The 17,913-nt window shown below is 42.0% G+C and overlaps 1 pseudogene; it reads right to left on the minus strand.

Moving 5' to 3' along the window:
- Positions 1–9,366: 9,366 nt before the first annotated feature.
- LOC123465981 lies at positions 9,367–17,673 on the minus strand (annotated as a pseudogene).
- Between the last annotated feature and the right edge of the window lie 240 nt (positions 17,674–17,913).

The raw sequence follows: 17,913 nt of genomic DNA on the forward strand, positions 1-17,913 counted from the left end.
CTTCCATGGTGGTACAGTGGGTAAGAATCCACCTGCCAATGCAGGGGATGTGGGTTCGATCTCTGGTCCTGGGGTGCTCGTTCCAGTGCCCTGCAGAGTATCTGTTCTCAGCAAGTCCAGTGTGACTTCTGATGAAAATTGTAACACATGCCTATTGATTGACAAAGTGAAACAATACAATGGTGTACAAAGCAGATGCTGCCATGCTCTCCTCCTCCAGAGATGACTGCTGTTTTCCTTACATACTATAAATGGGCTCATACTGTACTTCGTATCTGAACGACATGCTGACTTTATCAAATAGCGCATCATGGGGAGCTTCCCATGCCCATTCATAAAGATCTCATCTTTTTAAAGATAGACAAAAATTTATTCCACCAATTCTCTACTGATGGCTACCCGGATTATTTACAAATATTTTCTGTGAAACACTGGCGAATGAAGATTCATATGTCTCTTTGCACATCTGTTTGATTATTTCCTTAGGATAGATTCCTGGAAGTTGAATTGCTGGGTCCAAAGGTAAACATGTTTAAAATCGTGATACATATTGCCCAGTTATACACTCACCAAAAGTAAAATGAGAATACACATTCTTGCATCCAGATCAAGAGAAAGAATATCAGTCTTTCATCTTTGCTAATTTGTTAGGTTAAAAATTTTAATTTCATTTCTTTATGAAAATATTAATGAAGTTGAGTTTTTATTTCCGTGCTGGTTACCTGGATGTATTTAGTTTATGAAAATTCAATGAGCAGTGTATTTGTGTATGTGCACTTCTGGGGATTAAGTATTATATCTTGGCTTTTTTTGCAGGATGGATTTCTTGTGTCTCTATTAGGCTTCAAGTAGCAGAAAATCAAATATGTATTTAATTAAATACATTAAATTAAATATGTGTATAATCTCTTATACAACAAGAATTCTATAGCCAGCATGGTGCTGTTATTTGTTGTTAAATAGACTCTTGTAATTCCATGGACTGTAGCCTGCCAGGCTCCTCTGTCCATGGAATTTCCCAGGCGAGAATATTGGAGTGGGTTGCCGTTTCCTTCTCCACACTAGCATGGTACCGTTTGACTAATTCAGTGTATCAGTGCATCTCAGTCACCCTCAGGGCTTTGGCTTAGTTCCCCTCATGAATGTAAGACGGCTGCAGCAACTCCAGGCCTCACATGCAGACACCACACTATCCTGTGGGAGCAGAGAGACTGTTTCATCCTAAGTCTTTATTGTAGGGTAAGGGAGTTAGAGAAGGCGAGGTTTGGAAAAAGAAGGAGACCGGCACTTTACAGGAACAGATCACCTTTAATGAGGCGAGAAGGGGCAGCAGTCAGATTAGTGAGCTGCTGCACTAACCCAAGGAAAGAGTAAGTATATATAGGCATGTATGTGGAAAGCTACTGTCTTAAGGGGGCCTGTTCTTCTCCCAAGGTTGTTTGGAGTAGTTATCTCTTAGACGGCTGGGGCAAGGAATTCTGAAGATCGGCCAGAGGCTGGACCAGCTGGGAGCTGGGCGTCATCAACCTTAATGTCCATTTTTTTCCTTCTGGTGAGAGAGTTCTTTGTTTTGCATAGAATGATGGAGAGGACCTGGAGAGGAGTTTTAACTCAAGGCTATTTTGAGCCCTGTAACTTTCCTTCATTTATCACTGAAGAAAATCTTTCTTACATACTTCCCTCTTCCCCAAAGGCTTGCTCTCACATCTAATTGGTACGTCCCCCCAAAGGCTTGCTCTCACATCTAATTGGTACGTCCCCCCAAAGGCTTGTTCTGACATCTAACTGGTACGTCCCCACCCTAGTCAATGGCAAGAGGAACCAGTACACCGTCTAAAGGGATAGAGGCTGCTGGGGATGAGGCCCAGCTCCTGGCAGTTTGCTGGAGATTGGGTGTGCGTAGGAGAACAGTGGGAGACCAGATGGAACAGGCAGGTAGGACAAGACTGGGATAGAGCTGGGTTGCCAGTTAGGAAAGAGTTATTTCACAATAACCTCAGGAATTAGGTACTATTATCCCTATTTTGGAGAAGGCAATGGCACCCCACTCCAGTACTCGTGCCTGGAAAATCCCATGGATGGAGGAGCCTGGTAGGCTGCAGTCCATGGGGTCGCTAAGAGTTGGACACGACTGAACGACTTCACTTTCACTTTTCACTTTCATGCATTGGAGAAGGAAATGGCAACCCACTCCAGTGTTCTTGCCTGGAGAATCCCAGGGACAGGGGAGCCTGGTGGGCTGCCGTCTCTGGGGTCGCACAGAGTCGGACACGACAAGCGACTTAGCAACCTAGCAGCAGCATCCTTATTTTAGGGCTTCCCTGGTGGCTCAGCTGGTAAAGAATCTGCCTACAATGTGGGACACCTGGGTTCGATCCCTGGGTTGGGAAGATCCCCTGGAGAAGGGAATGGCTACCTTCTCCAGTATTCTGGCCTGGAAAATTCTGTGGACTGTATAGTCCATGGGGTCGTAAAGAGTCGAACACGAGTGAGCGACTTTCACATCACATCCCTATTTTAAAGGTGAGGAAACCTTTAAAATAGGGAAATAGTACCAAGAGAGAAATACCTTGCCCAGAGTCAAAGGGCCAGTGAATAGAGGAGACAGGAGTGGAGCCCAGGCAGTGAGACTTCGGAGCCCGTGGTCTTACCTATTCAGCCTGCTGCTCAAAAAAGCCACAGGTCAGGAGTTAGAAGATAGTACTGTAAACACGGGCTGGAGTGGAAGCAGCTGGAATAGAGGGGAGATAGCTATGATTGTATTCGTATCTGACATTGCCGAGTGCTTCCTGTCTAATGGGAACTGTGTTCTGTGCTAGTTATATGTGCTCTCACTGAGTTCTCACAGCTCTGGAAGATGGGCATTCTGTTCCACAAGTAAGGAAACTGGGGCTTCAAGATGGTGAATCAACGGCCAAATTTCAATTGCATTTGAATCTGGGTCTTTAAGACTCCAAAGCCTGTGGAATTAATTAATTTCACTATATTACTATTAAAGTATTTTCCAAACAAAAAAACCAGGGAATTCAGTGGGAAAAAAGGCACTATAAGATATAAAGGTGTATATATCCTTTTTTAAAAAATTTTTTAAATTTAAGGATAATTGCTTTACAGAATTTTCTTGTTTTCTGTCATATATCAACAAGAATCAGCCATAGGTACACCCATGTCCCTCCCCCCATCTCCCTCCCCATCCCACCCTTCAGTCTGTACATATACTTTTTTAAAATAAAAGACAAAATCTTAAAGAAAATCCAATTTTAAGTGTGCTTTTGCACTTTGGCTGATCTGAATCAGTCTTCACATAGTCTGATTGGCCATGGTCTGATACTTTTGAATACCTCGATTTATTTTTTTTCCTCAAAGAAACCTAAATTCAGAATACAGACACTTTTTCCTAGCTTTTTTTTCATGAAAAATGTCATGTATATTAACATTTTATTATATATTTACAGACCTTCAGTGATACTTTGTGTATATAATAGGCACCTTGTATTTATCTTTTTTTTTTTAGATGCAATGCAAATTAGTTTTAATTTGTATAACCAACCAGCCAAACCGCTGCTGGCTGTCCTCACAAGTCAGGAGTTCTACCCCCAGTCCACTCTACCCCCTCTCAAGGACTCTGCCTTGCAGAGTTAGGGAGCAACTGTGACCCAGAGGATTTTTTTCCTTTTCTTAGTTTCCAGGGAGAGTCTCTCAAGCCCTTGTCCAGATGTTAATGCGGCACATACGGTGCGGAGCCTTGACTTAAATCTTCTTTCCTTTAGTAGAACGTCTGGGTGGAGCAAAGGAAATTATTAAGAAGTATTATGGTTTCTTTCTCTTCTGAGTTGGGTTGGATCCAGCCAACATCCTCAGCGACCTAAGTCACTGCCATCTGTCAGCGGTGGGTGGCCCACACCCAGTGGTCTCCTTGGCTCCCAACAGACAGGTAACTCACATCTGAAAAACCAACACATCACATCTGGAACTGATTGGCAGAGTCGAAAGAGAATCCAAAAATGGAATCAGTCGCAGAGATAGAACACCCTGCTTTTTCTTGGAGCTGGTATCTGCTGGGTTCTGGCTTGTGGCATATGGCTAGAGCAACTCAGGAAAGTTTTCCAATGATATAGGCCAACTGAGCATACTTTTCTGAAGCACAACCTCTGACCAAAAATGGAAAGGAATTAAAAAAAAAAAAAGCCCCAAACCAAACACACCCAAACCAACTCCCATCTCTGGTGTGCCACATAAAATAAAATTGCCTGTTGTGAAGATATTTGAATTTAAATTGTTGCCAGTTCTAAGGAAGGGGTAGGGGTAACTGCTTGAGAGATAACCAGAATTGTAACAAAGTCGTCAGGACTAACACTAAAATTAGTATACACAGGTGGTACAACTTCTTGCTTCCTCTTCCTTAGATATATAGAGATTACCGAGGGAATAAGAATGACAGGATGGGGGAAAAAATAGAAAACATTTAAGGAAACCACTGTATAAATAGAATATAATATAGGTTTGCATCAGAATGTTAAAAATAAAAGCATATCTCTTTAAATATTATTTTACTTTGCAAAATATTGCATAAGTATCTCAAGTCTAATTCATAACTGTATTAGGATTTACAGAATATTGTCCCTCTGAAGTGTTTCAGCTAGCAATATACAGTACATTTCAAATATAAATCATGGCTGCTTTCATAAGAATATTATAGAAATAAAGAAACTGGATGAGTGAAGGAAATGGGGAAACTGTATTTGAAAAATACTGTGATGTATGTATCCTTGAAGGGGCTGAACAGGCAGCCATTGTTAAAGGAGTATTTGTCCTGCAGTCAGGCTGGGGGCTTGGGCTTCCCAAGTGGTGCTAATGGTAAAGAGCCTGTCTGTCAATGCAGGAGACACAGGAGACATGGGTTCAGTCCTTGGGTCAGGAAGATCCCCCGGAGAAGGAAATGGCACCCACTCCAGCATTCTTGCCTGGGGAATCCCATGAACAGAGGAGCCTGGTGGGCTATGGTGACTGAAGTGACTTAGCAAACACACACGCAGCTGGGGGCTTACAAGTATGTACTTCTCTCCGAAGCTTGGAGCGTAGAGTGGAGGGAGCCTGGGATTGGGGGGAATTCATGGGCTCTGGCATTCGCAGCCCTCCAATCCAGGGCCCTGCTGCTTACCGTGTAACTTTAGTTGAGTCACTTAAACTCACTGAGTGTTAGTTTCCTCTTCTATGAAATGAGAGCTGTTAACACCCCTTGGCAAGCGATTGTGGTATAATAAGATAATGATATTAAAGCACATGGGGCCTGGCAGATGCTCTGCCAAAGTTTTGCATCTTCCCTCCTTTCCTTGTTGGTGTAGGGGTCAGTGTTATTCATGGGTTTCTCAGAGACAACCATGGCTTTGATGAATGAAATCTCCTCTATTTTGCTTTGTACTCCTTTTCTTCTCTTTTCTCGCTCTCTCTTTTTTCTTCTGATGATAGTATGATTATTGCATAGTCCTCATGGAAGAGCTGATTCATTTTCAATGTTCCTTTTTCCTAGCCTAACAGTAATGCCTAAAGTATACACACCTTTGGTAAAAGAAAAAATTTTCATAATTGTTAGAAGAAATTCATAAGCCACAGGGCTTGATTTTTCCCTCTCCATTTGAGTATGAAAGAGAAAAGAACAGTAAGGAAGCTTGCCTTGAGGTTATTTAAAGTCCTTTAGGAATTGTGCTTCTCTGTCTCTAAGCCTGGGCTTCCCAATTGATGCTAGTGATAAAGAACCCACCTGCAAATGCAGGAGACATGAGACACGGGTTTGATCCCTGGGTTGGGGAGATTCCCTGGAGGAGGGCATGGCGACACACTCCAGTATCCTTGCCTGAAGAATCCCATGGACAGAGGAGCCTGGTGGGCTACAGTCTACGGGGTCACAAAGAGTCGTACACCACTGAAGGGACTTAGCCTGCACACACATCTCTAAGCCTAGGTCCTGGTGTATCTCCAAATGATTGTAAGTCATTCTAACTCTGCCTCAAACTACCAGTTGTATATATCTGCATTGGGATAATGCCGTTCCTTCCACATTGCTTTAACATTGTACCATCATAGACTCCTGAAGAAGTCCTTCTTGGCAAGGATGAGTCTACTTGTTTTATATCTTTCACAGGGCCAGCTACATATCTGGGCGTGCAGGAAGTAGTTGATAAGTTCTGAATGAGCCCGTGAGTGATTATTTTTGAAACCTATGCTGTCTTTTCATCAGTACCTCCCATCCCCCAAATGTGGATACTGTTTAAAAGGGTCCTACCCCACAGTCAAGGAACTGTTTTCTGCATATCCCACCAGGTAAAACTTTGTTGAGCATCACGTTTCCTAACCACCCTACCCCCTGAGCGTTAATAATACATTAAAAAAATATATTATAGAACATGCTCTCTCCTGCCCAAGGTTTTGATATTTTACCCTGGGTCCCCAAGGATATCTGCATCATTTTGTACCAGAGGCTCCAGAAAGGCAGGGATATACTTATTCAGATATCTGCCATGCAGAAGGTATGCTAGTTCCTACATAAGTGCTTTTTGTTTTTTCATTTTTAATCAAGCCTGGGTTTTTTGTTTTTGTAAACTTTTTATTTTAAATTGAAGTATAGCTGATCAGCATTGTTGTGATAGTTTCAGTTGGACAGCCAAGGGACTCAGTCATACATATATATGTATCCATTCTCCCCTAAACTCCCCTCGCATCCAGTCTGCTACATAACATTGAGTGGAGTTCCCTGTACTATACAGTATGTCCCTGTTGGTTACCCATTTTACATATAGCAGTGTGTACATGTTGATCCCAAACTCCCTAACTATCCCTTTCCCCCATTTCTCCCCTAGGCAACCATAAGTTCATTCTCTAAGTCTCTGAGGTTGTTTTTGTTTTGTAAATAAGTTCAGCGTGCATGCTAAGTTGCTTGCTAAGTCATGTCCAACTCTTTGTGACCCTATGGACTGTAGCTTGCCAGGCTCTTCTGTCCATGGGCTTCTCCAGGCAAGAATACTAAAGTGGGTTGCCATGCCCTCCTCCAGGGGCTCTTTCCCACCTGGAAATCGAACCCGTGTCTCCTTTGTCTCCTGCATTGGCAGGCAGTTTCTTTACCACTGAGCCATGTGGGAAGCCCCAAGCAAATTCAGTAAATAGGTGCTTTTGATAATGATACAAACGACAGCCTTCAAGAAGCTGTAGTGCTCTACCATCACCAATAATCCAGTTCACAACTGGATTTAAATGCAGAACTCCCAAGAAGGTCCCAGTAGTCAAGTCTGAGATGGAATGCATGGTATTCTTCAACCTCTCTTCCTTAAAATCTGTCCAGCTTATGCCCTTTAACGTCCTTTTGAAGTAGAAAAAAATCATATCCTTCACTAAAACTTTCCCTGACTTGGGCATTTAATATTGCTAATTAAGACTGAAAGGCTGGAGTTTTAATTTTTTTTTTTTTTTAATCCTTTCAACCTGAACTATAGGATTCTAGGGAACTGAAAGTCTGGCCTGAAGTTGCTAGAGGCCTGCCTATACTTCTTGTGTGCATGATTATAATATGAAAAACTAAGAAAGTGTAATTTTATAGCAACCAAACACATGGTTTTCTCTTTTCCTTTGGGATGAAAATTCCTTCCTGTCGAAACTAAGGTTATGCCCCTACTTGTGAAGCCCAAGGAGAGACACTTTGATGTGAAAGAGGATCCGGGTAGAGTAACGGATACAGAAACCAGTGTGGGAATAGGAGGAGCCTCCAGAAACAGGAAAAGGCATTGTCCCGAGGAGGGGTCATTTCATCTCCCTCCGTCGTCACTCAGGCTGTCTGGTTTATTTCCTCCCCCAGGTTGGTGTGGGTTGGAAGGCCAGCCCTTTGTTAATGAGGTCAAGAACAAGACTGCCCATTTTGTGAGGTGGTCAGGCAGGGCTGAACTTTCAGATTTTCAATTTTATGAAAAGTGACCAAGAATGAAATTAATTTGGGCTTCATCTAAGCAGTACCAGAGCAACTGGCTGGGAAGTGAAAACGCCATCGACCGGTGTGGCTCAGCAACATCAAACAAACATCGGTTGCATTGGTTTTCCAAGGAAATGCTTCCATTGGCCCACAGTTTGGGCATTATGTAGGTGGAAGACTGAAAGCCTGAAGTCAAACATTTGGTAAAATAAAAAGAACTTTATTTTAAGAGTTCCATATCACATGAATAGCTGCTGCTCAGAAGCACTGATGAACACAAAGCAGTGCTTATAGCTGGGAACTTTCATGAACTCATTTTCTAGGAAGGCATGGGCACTGTCCCTGTGGACGGGTTCTGTCTTTCTCAGGGGCTTTCTCACCTCTCACACACCAGGCTGGACCCTGCAGCTCCCTCTGGGAGCACTGCTGTGTGAGCCCCGGTAGAATGTGCAGCCAGACCTTAGTCATCCGGGAACAGTATGGGAAAGAGTGGCCAAGGCCAGGTCCATCGGGCGCAGGCTGAGCTCTCTGGCCACAATGCTTTCACTACGCTTAGCACTGAACATTGTGAGTGCTTTGGAATGCTTTGTATTAGTTTTCATACCAGTCCATTGCACAGGGCAACTTATTAATAGAGTTTTAGAGACCAATGAGCTGATGATCAAGAGACTTAAGGGACCTGCACCTCATTACCCGGAAAGTGAGCATTAGAGGCAGGATCAGACCTCACGGCCTGACACTCTAATGACTGCATTGTCTATAGAGAGCACTGGCCTCTGTGCTCAGAACCAAAGAGAATCGATTTTCACCTCCAGGACCCTGAAGGAAGCTCTCTCCCTCCCAGGGCCCAGGGAAACCGCAGCAAACCATACCTCAGGATGTGAACTTGGTATGAACTGCTAGAGGTAGTTTTCTGAGCTGAGTGAACTCTTTGTTCTAGGTCACACACAAAGTCTCATGAAGGTTTGAGATGAGTAGGATTTTTTTTTTTCCCTAATCTGGAATATTAGTACATAAAAATAAACCAAAGTACCTTAGGGAACATAAAACTGAGCAATAATCAAAGGCTGATAGTATAAGGTCATTCAATTTGATACAGCAAAATTATGAAACAGCCTCCGTGAGCAAGACCCAGGATGGATAAAATTAGTCCTGAATCTCCAGGAGTTCAGCTTTCTGCAGCAGACAGATACACAGGCAGACCTCAGAGATTCTGCAGGTTCAGTTATAGACCACTGCAATAAAGTGAATATCTCTAGAAAGTGAGTCACACAAATGTATATAAAATTTACGTTTACACTCTACTGTAATATATTAAGTATGCAATAGCATATGCCTACGAAAGCAATGTACATGTCTTAATTTAAAATTACTTTACTGCTAAAAAATGCCAACCATTATGTGAGCCTTCAGTGAGTCCTTATATGTTTGATGGTGGATTGCCTCAATGTTGATGGCTGCTGCCTAATCAAGGTCATAGTGGCTGAAGGTTGGGCTGTGGCAATTTCTTAAAGTAGGACAACAATGAAGTTTGCCACATTGATTGATTCTTCCTCCCATGAATGATTTCTCTGTAGCATGTAATGTAATTTCACCCATAGCAGAACTTCTTCGAAAAATTGGAGTCAGTCCTCTCAAATCCTGTCACTGCTTTATGTAAGTTTATGTAATATTCTAAATCCTTTGTTGTGATTTCAACAATCCTCACAGCATCTTCACCAACAGTAGATTCCACTTTAAGAAACGACTTCCTTTGTTCATCTGTAAGAAGCAACTCTTCATTCTTCCACGTTTTATCATGAGATTGCAGGAGTTCAGTCACATCTTCAGGCTCTGCTTATAAATCTAGTTCTTTTCCTATTTCCACCATATCTGTAGTTCATTCTTTCACTGAAATCTTGTACCCCTCCAAGTCATCCATGAGGACTGGAATCAGCTTCTCCAAACAGTTAATATTGCTATTTTGACTTTTTCCCATGAATCACTAATGTTCTTAATGGCATTTAGACTGGTGAATCCTTTTTAGGAGGTTTTCAATTTACTTCACCCATGTCCTTCAGAGGAATCACTGTCTTTGGCAGCTATAGCCTTATGAAATGTATTTTTTAAATAAGACTTGAAATTCAAAATTACTCCTTGATCTATGGGATACAGAATGAATGTTGTGTTAGCAGACATGAAAACAACATTAACCTACAACTCCATCAGAGCCCTTGGGTGACCAGGTACATTGTCACTGAAATATTTTAAAAGAAATATAAATTGTTTTCTGCATAGTGCATCTCTACAGTGGGTTTAAAATATTCAGCAAACCATGATATAAACAGATGTACTGTCATCCGGGCCTCATTGTTCCATTCATAGAGCACAGGCAGAGCAGATTTAGCATCATTCTTAAAGGCCCTATGATTTTTGGAATGGTACATGAGCAGTGGCTTCAACTTAAAGTCACCAGTTACACTAACCTCTAACAAGAGGGTGAGCCTGCCTTTTGAAGCTTTGAAGCCAGGCTCTGATTTCTCCTCTCTAGCTAAGAAAGTTCTAGATGACATCTTCTTTCAGCAGAAAGTTGTTTTGTCTACGTTGAACAATCTGTTTCGTGTAGCCACCTTCATTAATGACTGTAGCTAGATATTCTGGATAACTTGCTGCAGCTTCTACAGCGTCACTTGCTGCTTCACCTTGCAGTTTTATGTTCTGGAAATGGTTTCTTTCCTTCAACCTCATAAGTCAACCCCTGCTAGCTTCAGACTTCTCTTCTGCAGTTTTCTCACCTCTTTCCATCTTTATAGGATTGAATAGAGTTAGGGGCTTGCTCTGGGTTAGGCTTTGGCTTAATGTAATGTTTGGTCTTCTGTTCAGACCTCTAAATCTTTCTCTGTATCAGCAATAAGGCTGTTTTGCTTGCTTCTCCTCATGAAGTTTGTAGCTTTTGATTTAAAGTGAGAGATGGGTCCTTTCATTTGAACATTTAGAGCCCATTGTAGGGATATTAATTGATCTAATTTAAAATTGTTGTGTCTCAGGGAAGAGGGAGGCCTGAGAAGAGGGAGAGATAGGGGAACAGCTGGTTGGTGTAGCAGTCAGAATACACACAACATTTATTGGTTCACTGTCCTGTATGGGCCTGGCTCATGGTGACCCCAAACAAGTACAATAGTAACATCAAAGATCAGTGACCATAGATCACCGTAACAAATATAATTATAATTAATAAGTTTGAAATACTTTGAGAATCACCAAAATGTGACCTAGAAACCCACAGTAAGTAAGTACTGTTGGAAAAATGGAGCCAATAGACTTGCTTGATGCAGGGTTGCCACAAACCTTCACTTTGTGAAATATGCAGTATCTTCAAAGTGTAATGAGTTGAAGTGCAGTAATGTGGTGTGCCTGGACACCCATCTATATCACAAGGCTGTGTCATCCTGCAAAAGAAGAAGAAACAAAATGTTAGGAGGTCCAGAGGAGGAAGCAAAGTGACATTGATTTTGACCAGGGAAGTATGGAAAGATTCTCAGAGGAGATGACAATTGAACTGGACCTTCACAAGTCAGACTCTCAGGAGGAATGATGAGGTCCAGAGCAGTGTGATTTGTCCGAGATCAGAATCAGCCCTATAGCCATCAATCTTAACTGCGTCAAAGCCACCATCTGATCACCACTGGGAAACATGGTGTACTGTGAAGTTGAGATGATTTTGTTCTCAATTCTATTTTGTTCAAAAACCTCGGAATGAGGCAGTGGCAGAAATGACCCATTTTTCTCATTTTGCATAATTTTGTATTCAAATTCTCACTACTGGGGACTTTAATGAGATTTATCCAGAGCCTTGAATCAGTCTTAAAGAAGGACTTTCATTTAGAGGAAAATTTTCAAATAGATCAACCATGCATTGAAATCCATTTACATTTCCTGCGTTTCTAAATGATGTTTCCTGAAATATTTGCTTTTTATTAAATTATTTTAGCATAGAGTGAACCCCCGGTTTTTCTACTTATTTAAGTCAGGATCAAATGAATAGATAAGGCCATGTCTATTATCTCCATGGAAGTAGATTAAGAGGTTATAAACATAGGATTAGCGTTAACTATGGTATTAAGCAAGAAAAGCTGGCCATAATGTATGACAATGAGTTGGGTTTTTTTTTCATATGCAAAAATAGAGTACTTGTCAAAGTGCCTGGGTATTACACTGAGAGTGGCTTCATAAATACTTTCTAATAATATCTCCCCTTCAAAGGTGATTTTCCAAGAAATGTATAATGCAAAAAATTAGACAGTTCTGGTTGGACAGATATTAAGTACAATATTAAGTGCACTTTCTTTTCAGGAATCTGCTTGTGTGGAAGGTTCTACTTAAAACCAGTATTTACAGCTCAAGTTTCCAGATAAGACGTTGGGTACATGTGAATTTTACAGTGAGAATATATGCTGATTTTGTCCAAAAAGCTTATTATGTCAATTATACATAGTATTGTGTACAATAGTGTGTTTTTTGGCTGAGAGCCATACAACTCTGTTCTAAGGTTAATTCATTCACTTGACTGATCATTATTAAGCACATATGATGAGCCAAGAATTGGCCTGCATGTTGGATAAGCAAGTCAGATGTAATCCTTGCTCCAAAAAAGCTTGCGGTTTTATAGGGTAGACTCTTGCCTGGAGAATCCCATGGACGGAGGAGCGTGGTGGGCTGTTGTCTATGGGGTTGCACAGAGTTGGACACGACTGAAGCGACTTAGCAGCAGCAGCAGCAGCAATAAACATATAAGTAAATCAACACTCAGGGAGTGTGAAGAATACTGTATTTTATTGAACAGAGATACTTCTGGTTATAAGATACACCATTATTTTCTAAAATTGCTTAGAAAGAAAAGACCATGATTCATGATTTATCCCAATTTCAGAGGTGTTAAAAGGTGGGTGGGGAAGGGGGAGGCTGGAGGAGGTGTATATCTTAGAACCAGTGCAGTTCAGTACACTCAAGGAAAGATAGAGGATTATGATAGACTATCACTAAGGATCTTTATTTTTTTGATTTATTTATTTTTAATTGAAGGATAATTGCTTTACAGTATTGCATTGGTTTCTACCAAACATCAACATGAATCAGCCATAGGTTTACCCATGTCCCCTCCCACTTGAAATCCCTCCCACCTCCTCCATTGCACCCCTCTAGGTTGTTGTCAAGCCCGGGTTTGAGTTCCCTGAGTCATACAGCAAATTCCCGTTGGCGATCTATTTTGCACACTGCAGTGTATGTTTCCATGTTACTCTCTCCATACCTGCTACCCTTTCCTTCTTCCCCTCCCTCCACCACCAGGTGTGACCATAAGTCTGTTCTCAATGTCTGTATCTCCATTGCTGCTTTGCAAATAGGTTCATCAGTACCATCTATCTAGATTTCATATATATATATGCATTAGTTAGTGACATCACTCAGTTGTGTCCGACTCTTTGCGACCCCAGGGACTGTAGCCCACCAGGCTCCTCGGTCCATGGGATTTTCCAGCCATGAATACTGGAGTGGGTTGCCATTTCTTTCTCCAGGGGATCTTCCCAACCCAGGGATGGAACCCGGGTCTCCTGCATTGTAGACAGACGCTTTACCATCTGAGCTACCAGGGAAGTCCATATATGTGCATTAGTATACAATAATTGTTTTCTCTTTCTGACTTACTTCATTCTGTATACTAGGCTCTAGGTTCATCCACTTCATTGTGACTGACTCAAATGTGTTCCTTTTTATGACTGAGTAACAGTCCATTGTATATATGTACCACAGCTTCTTCATCCATTCATCTGTTGATGGACATCTCGGTTGCTTCCACGTCCTATTGTAAATAGAGCTGAAATGAACATTGGGCTAATGTGCCTTTTTCAATTTTGGTTTCCACAGAGTATATGCCTAGTAGTGGGAGGCTGGGTCATATGGTGGTTTTATTCCTAGTTTTTTAAGGAATCTCCATACTGCTCTCCATAGTGGCTATATCAATTTGCATTCCCACCAATAGTGCAAAAGGGTTCCACTGGAGATCTTTAAATGGGTATTGACTTACTGATGAGTTAGATTCTAGATTAGACCTGAAGAATAGGAAAAGTTGGTACTATTATAGCCCAAAAAAGAATATTCCAGAAAGCAGGACATGGAGGCAGGAAAGCACAAAGCAAGTTTGAGGTGCCCAGAGTATACCAATAATTATACCAATAACTGATAAAAAATTGCCCTGGGTTTTCTCCAAGCCTCCACTGAATTGCATTATAGAATTCTAAACCGTCTAGGCACCTCCCTCTCCACATGGCCCTCACTGGTGGTTACAGCTTTCCTGCTCTTGTGACGTGTCCTGCCCCTCTGCGGCTGCTCACCATGCGATCTCCTCCCACTGCTACTGTCTGCTTGGGGGTCACCTCTCTGCTCTCTGCCACCACCATCCTAGCCTGTGGCCTGCTCCCAGCTGGAGGGAGCCATCCTCTCAATCAGAGTGAATACCACTCTTTGGAAATCTTGGGTGGTCTAACCTGATATTTTAGTTGAGTGGCCACAGATATTTTAGTCCCCCAAGAGGTAGTCTTACTCCTTCAGTTTTACTGGTCCCACCATTTAAGGAACTTGGAGCGACTTCCCCAGGGACTGGTCTGGAGGTACCGTTGAATAACACCGCAGTGTTTTTCTTCCTTCCCACAAAAGACCAGCTGGTGCCTCAAGACCAGGTCTGAGCCTTTGGCGATCGCTAACTCAGTGAAAAACTGCTTTCCTTCAGCATGCCTACCCTTCCAGGTCAGGCAAAACCTTTTCTTCCTTTGTTGTTTAGGAACTTTGAATCTTTTGCTTAAATTTATTTTTATTGGAGTATAGTTGCCTTACATTGTTGTTTCTGCTGTACAGCAAAATGAATCAGCTATATGTGTACCTATATTCCCTCTTTTTCTGGATTTCCTTCCCATTTAGGTCACCACTGAGCACAATTAGCAGTTGTCTGGGCTTGGATGGGAATGTACATGGGTAGAAGGGCTATTTACAGAGTGATAGAAATGTTCTAATACTGGATTGTGGTGATGGTTACATAACTGTATATTTGCTAAAATGTCATTGACTCGTACATTTAAAATGGGTGAGGTTTATGGTTTGTAAGTTGTACCTCAAAAAAGATGTTTGAGAAAGAAAAAAGCATGCTATATGACATCCGCTGTGACATCAACTAGCCATGACTCTAACTCCATCAGCACTCATGGACTGTGCACTATAAGCCATTTCACCAATCGAACCAGATTCTAGAAACCAACATCTAGTGGGCCCCGAGTATGTGCCACTAATCACGTTCAGATAGAGCCCTTTACATAATTATTGCAAAAATGCATTTCACTTGAAATGGAGTAGGAACAGGGACTCATTTTATTTGCTTATTTATTTGTGTTGACTGTGCTGGGTCTTCATTGCTGTGCAGGCTTTTTCTCTAGTTTCCGAGAGCAGGGAATACTCTTTAGTTGTGGTGTGGACCTCTCATTTCGGGGGCTTCTCTTGTTGCAGAACATGGGCTTTAGGGTGCTTGGGCTTCAGTAGTTGTGGCTCCTGGGCTCTAGAGCACAGGCTCAAAGGTTGTGGCGCACGAGCTTAATTGCTCTGAGCCACGTGGGATCTTCATGGATCAGGGATTGAAACTGTGTCTCCTGCAATGGCAGATTCTTTACACTGAGCCACCAGGCAAGTCCCCAGAGTCTCATTTTAGATAATACGATCTGTCTTAGAATTTAATGTAGATCAGGGAAAAAGAAGAGAAAGAGATGTAAAGGGAATAGAGAAAAATGAACCAAGCCATGTTAAACCAAGTGTAACTGCCATAATTTCTTGCCCTATTTATGTTCAAATGGTGAATCAGTGATAACAAAGTCTGGAACGCCAACATATATCCCTTCACAGCCCTAGCCTCTGCTTCCTTGTCCATCAGGTTTTCCTGAGTTCATGTGAGTAACTTGAGGACTGAGTCTGGTTGTTCTGTGTGCTGACTGCAGTGGAGGGCTGTTGGCCTTGGGGATTGTCCCCGAAGAGCAAAAGCTAGGATATGTTTCTTCTCCCTGAAGTGGCTCAGTGATAAGACTCTTTGAAAACAGGTTGATTTACTCCCTGTTGCCAAGTTCAATGAAGTTTCCTAGCTCAAGTGTCCAGGGCTCTCTGGGTTAAAACTCTTACCCTGGCTGCTTAGAAATCTCAAGTTGAAGCTAATGGGTTTGATTTTGTTAATTACCACTGGGCTGGTGGGTAGCAGAGATCTGGCTGGTATGGAATTGCTAAATCTCCGTGGTTAGTTCTTTCTGGAAGTTAAGTCATGACCAGGACAGGCAGGACTAAGTCCTGACTATGACTTGGACTAAGAGGGTAGAGACAAGCTTTTCTCATTCACAGACATTTCCCAAGGGAAAGTGATATTTTTCTTGGATTATGTCCCATCACAGAGAATTTCGGCCAGACTCTGGCCAAGCCCTTATTGTTACAGTTCTTAGCAACTAGATCTTTTTGCTTCATGCCCACACTATTGATAAGGGTACAAAGTAAATTCAGGTTGGGTAGATCAAGACTTATTCAGTGCCCCTATTCATGCCCAGAAGTACCATCACTCTTATCTCTGTCTCAGGCCAGGACTAGCCACTGTTCCTCTCTCACTCCCAACTACAGTAGCTTTTGGATCAAGTCACCTTGATGTATTTTCCTAGTTCTATATTTCTCTGAGGAAGAGTGAGTGTTATTAGATCCTCTTTTCCTAAGGGACCTTGGTTCCTTGTTCTATCTCTATCTACTGACTTCTTTAAATCATATTTTTTCTAATTCCTCACATCCTATTCCTCCTTAATCCTCTCTATTACAGCATCCACTTTGACCAGGATTTGTAATGAGAGGCTGTGTAGAAAGAGACAGAAATGCCTTGCTAGCTCCCATCTGGTCCAGTCCTCCCCTCTGAGATCACACACACTGAGGAGCAGAGGAAATGTCCCCTCTCTGGTCTGTTCAAATTCTTGGAAACACAGGACAGAGGTGTTTTAGGCCACTGAGTATTGAGATAGGTATGCAGTGATATAAAGCTGGAAAATATGAGAAGTAATTTGAGTCCTCGAATAGCTTGAACACCTCACTTCTATTTATTGTTTATTTAATAATTCAATTGGGTATAGAGTGTTCGGTTGGAAGAATTTTCCCTCAGAACTTTGAAGGTATTGCTCTGCTGTCTTCCAGCTTTGAGTGCTGCTATTGAGAAGTCTGATGCCATTCAGATTCACACCACTTTGCATGTGATCTGTTTTGCTTTTTCTTTCCCTCTATGGAAGTTTAGGTTTTGCTGTCTGAGCCCAGTGTTTTTGCTTTGTTTTGTTTTAAGAAGTTCATAAACTTTTTTAAAATTTTTACTTATTTTTTGCTGTGCTGGGTCTTTGTTTCTGCGTGGGCTTTTTCTCTAACTGTGGGGTGCAGGCTTCTCATTGCAAAGGTGTCTCGTGTTGTGGAGCATGGGCACTAGGGTGCTCTGGCTTCAGTAGCTGTGGCATGTGGGCTCAGCTGCTCTGAGGCATGTGGGATCTTTCCAGAGCAGGGATCAAACCATGTCTCCTGCACTGACAGGTGGATTCTTTACCACTGAGTCACCAGGGAAATCCAGTGTTTTTAAACATCAGAAGGGTATGTTTTGTTGTGAAAGTTTCCACTTTTTCTAAGTTCACTAAGTTCATCTCAGCCAACCAACTCATTGTTTTCGCAAGTTTTATTGTTCTCCTCTACCATTCTCTTGCAGGTTTATGTCTTTCTTTATTAAAAACGAATATTTATTTACTTATTTATTTTTCCTCATCGGGTCTTAGTTGCAGCACATGGGGTCCTTCACTGCGGTGCACGGTCTCTCTAGCTGTGGCGTGTGGGATCTTAGTTCGCTGACCAGGGATCCAACCTGTGTCCCCTGCATTGCAAGGTAG

This window comes from Bubalus bubalis, chromosome 7 (genome assembly GCF_019923935.1).
Source record: "Bubalus bubalis isolate 160015118507 breed Murrah chromosome 7, NDDB_SH_1, whole genome shotgun sequence".
NCBI lineage: Eukaryota > Metazoa > Chordata > Mammalia > Artiodactyla > Bovidae > Bubalus > Bubalus bubalis.